At 32.9% G+C, this 4,032-nt stretch overlaps 1 protein-coding gene across 2 annotated transcripts in view; it reads right to left on the minus strand.

The window, feature by feature from the left end:
- The window catches only part of LOC117110347 (tripartite motif-containing protein 45-like), a 29,891-nt gene extending 26,258 nt beyond the window's left edge, over nt 1–3,633 (minus strand). For both annotated transcript variants that reach the window (XR_004445679.1, XM_033253044.1), the window contains exon 1: nt 3,250–3,633. The gene's annotated coding sequence lies outside the window, so the exon portion shown is untranslated. The remainder of the gene's footprint in view (nt 1–3,249) is intronic.
- Nucleotides 3,634–4,032: the final 399 nt, after the last annotated feature.

Consider the following 4,032-nt stretch of genomic DNA (forward strand, 5'->3'; position numbering starts at 1 on the left):
TTAGATTTTTCACCGTACGCCCCTGGATAGGTTGTACAAAAAAGCCCCAATAGATTGAAAAGTAACATTTTTAACATCAATATGCAAGAAAGTAACATGTATATGCATTATATGATTAAACACTTACACTGCAAAAATATAAAATCATAAGATCAATAGTGTGTGATTCAAATTTGATGAGAACTACACTATAAACAGTTGAGGTTGGCAGATTACAGTATTAATGTTTTCAGTTTAATAACTTCAACTCTATAGATATCATTTATGTAGACTAATTAATATTTTAACAGTTTAAAAAAAAACCCACAACTTCAGCTCTATGTATATCATTTTCAATAATGAAATATTTTAACAAGTTTATAAACATTATGCCAACTTTATATTTCGATATTATTGTATTCAATAATTATTTTAAGTTTAAGATTCATAAACTTAACTCTATGTGGATGATATGAAATAATGGATATGTAGATATTCCTACACTTATAAATTTGAATTGTTGAAAACACACAAGTGAAGCAAGTGGACTGTCAATATTTAATAATTGAATATTTTGACTGTTTTGTCACCATCATTTACTACTGCAAGTCTCCTTGGATGATATGAAATGATGGATAATCCCTGTGGATTGTTGATTCCATCTTCTGGTTTATCAATTCTTTTTATGAAATTTCCATCACTACTGAATAGCTGTAGTTTGTGTTGACTTGATATAATGATGTTGTCATCCTCATCAACTATTACTGCACTTGGATATTTTACCTTACCATCCTCATCACCTGCTTCAACAAGGACTTTTATAAACTTTCCCTCATTATTAAATAATTGTAATCTACTGTTGCCATAGTCCAATACAAGAAGGTGTCCTTGGTTAGTAAGAGTAACATCAGTGACATTTCTCATTTGACCTTCTTTTGTACCATATGACCCTATTGTTTTGATGGTCTTGCCATTATTTATGTCAAACATGTACACACAGTTATTGGACCAATTATTTGCTGCATACAAAACATTTGATGTCTCATCCACATGAATACTCCGTGGTGTATTCTGTCCTCCCTCACTAATTGTTTTAATCAGCTGACCATTCATATTGCATATTCTGACAGCTTTATTAAAACTGTAATCACTGAATGCTATGTTACCATTCTTCATTTTGTACATTCTGAGAACTTTCACACCTTGTGGTAGTGTAACCTTACCAATATATTCTCCTGATTGCTTGTACTTGAGCATTTCATTTGTCAAACATGAAACCAGTAAGGAGTCATCTTCACACTTAACTACATCTCTAATATCTGTTGCATTTATATGAATAGTATTTAATAATCTTCCCTCTTCTACTTTGATTGTCATTGGTGATTGGTTAACTGGTTCATCAAATAACCCCTATTAACAGGATATTTAAATTTTTTTCATTGTAACCCTTATTAAGGGGGACACATACATTTTTTTTCATTGTACCACAACAACTACAACAATCTAAAAAAAACTTTAAATATCGACACCTTTTTGAACAATGAATTTTCTCCCTTAGTTGGAGAGAACATGGGTATAGGCCTTAAGCCGGGCTTATGTTGCCCCTACGACTCAACTCAACTGACATCAATTGAACTTTTGCAACTGGCAAGCAACTGTGACCAACTGAGAGCACTGAGATTTGTGCGACTGAAGGCTACATAAGTGCTCCTGCGATTGAAAGCAACTGAAAATACCCAGTTGCTCTCAGTTGCCCACGTGCTCTATATTCTAGCGATTCAAGGCAACTGAAAATGCTAACAAAGTTATGTCTACCAAAATAATTTGACATGGTTTATGTAAAATGTAATGGTGTTTGCAAGACTTGTGAAATACTTTATTTCATACATAACAAATCATAAAAGCCTATTATAATGCCTATTGTAATCATAATAGGAAGCTTATACAAATGTACAACCATTGACCATTGGCCATTTTGCGATTTTAGTAAACATTCTTTTCAGACATCATTTATAGGTCATTAGAACATGATCTCAGGGCTGGTGGAAATAAATCCATAGTAATATTGGCGTTATTAATATGATTAGCAAAATTGAAGTTTCGCTAATCGCTAGCAGGGAAACAGTTTTAATTGAAAATATTTAGCCATAACAATTAGCCAGTATTCTGAAGGAAGTCTGTACAACATGTTTTATTTTAAATGGTAGGTAAACAAAGGTAATTGATTTTTAGGTACAAACTTGAATACAGTTATAATAATTAATAAATTTCGAAATGTAAAAGTATTTATAGCAATTGATAGCCAATTAAGTATTTGCATATTATTCCCTTTGTTTTCCATTTTGATAACAACATTCATTGCTTTATAATAACTTATATACTTATATTATGGTTATATAGATGTATGGATTATTGCTTTTATTTTTACATTTTGAAAAAGTATTTATATTTAATAATTTTATTGAATTATAGTTTGCTTTGGCAATAAATATGCCAAGTTTATAGACCCACGCAATACAATTGATTGGCGACCGTTTTTGAGGGTTTCACGAAACATAATACAGGGAGAACCCTAATTATTTAAGGTAAACATACACAAATGTAATTTGAATTTTAACTTTGGAAAGTCAAATATTTTGGAATGAGAAAGCATGTTAAGCATGTTGATGAAGAAGAATGGAAATTAGGGAATTTTTAACTTTGGAAAGTCAAATATTTTGGTATGGGAAAGAAACAGAAAATATCTTTGGTGGATAATTATGTCCCACAGAAATTAATGACTGTGTTGAGTACAAAATTTATGAAAATGTGGGACTATGATACTGTGTATCGACCTCCATCTATGAAGTTGTGTCCCTGCCCCCTTCCCCCCCCCCCCATTTCCTGGACTGCCACTGACAAAAAGATTTAATACTGTTTATATTATATCTTCAAAATGTATTAAGACCTCAAAATATCAAAAATATCTGTGCTCAATGGAGCTCCCTCCGCCCACTCAACCCCAAAAAGGTTCTGTTGCTTGGTAGCCCATAGTCATTTTCGTCCACCTTCCACAAATTTGCACCTACCCAATAAAAACCTGTGTACAGGCCTGATTTAGTATTAATGTCTTACACGTTGTTTAATATCTAGTAGGCCTGTATACCTCTATCAACATTTTTTTCATCTCAGATAACATGATAATTTGGTTCAGTATTTTAATTTGTTTGAACCATTAAGATATTGATTGGATCTATTGCACTGAACAACATAAATTAATATAATATTTACCTTAAAATTCTCTGTTAAGTTTTGGGTGTGCATGAAGTGTCTGCGAAAATAGAAATGGGTTTTTCCAGGTTAGTCATGTGACCTTATAGGCTGGTTTCTTTGTGAGTGCAATCAAGCATGAGATGATGAAATCAGTCATGCAGTGACTTAGAACTGCTGTAAAGTTAAGATACTGTAGCGTATTCATTGTTCTAGCTGATATCAATCCAAGTCAAACTTATATTCAGGTTGCAGTTAAAAAAATAGGCTCCCAGAGGGAGCATGTGTCTACTGCCTTATACAGGAGTTTTTATTTTTGAATTTAATCTTACGTTCTTCAATATGCAGATGTGTTTGTCATTGTAGTGTATCTGAATTTTTTCGTGAAAATTGTCTTTCATAACAATATTCTGTATACTACTAGGCCCACTGTATTATTGCACTAAAAACACTAAAAAAGATTAACTCATGGAATCACCGCGTTATGTCATTGATCTCGAAAAGTACTACCATATTCTAGATGGCGTCCTTTAAATGATGGTTAAAGGCGTTTGTGGCGAACGCGTGCTGTGTCTCTGTAACGCATGTTCGAGTTTGAACGCAATTAAGTTTGAATTCCAAACGCTATTTGATTTTCAGTAGAGCGCCCCCACCTGATGGAAGTATTACCCATCATTCCTCCACCGGATTTACCCTTTTCTGCCATCTTTAATTGTTACATCATGACATAGTGTCTATGGCCCCCGTTGGGGGCACTTGGACATAAAAACAATTCTATTTATGTTTACAAATGTGTAAAAAATG

Source organism: Anneissia japonica, unplaced genomic scaffold (genome assembly GCF_011630105.1).
Source record: "Anneissia japonica isolate Jap-2015-1 unplaced genomic scaffold, ASM1163010v1 scaffold3206_len47232_cov124, whole genome shotgun sequence".
Classification (NCBI taxonomy): domain Eukaryota; kingdom Metazoa; phylum Echinodermata; class Crinoidea; order Comatulida; family Comatulidae; genus Anneissia; species Anneissia japonica.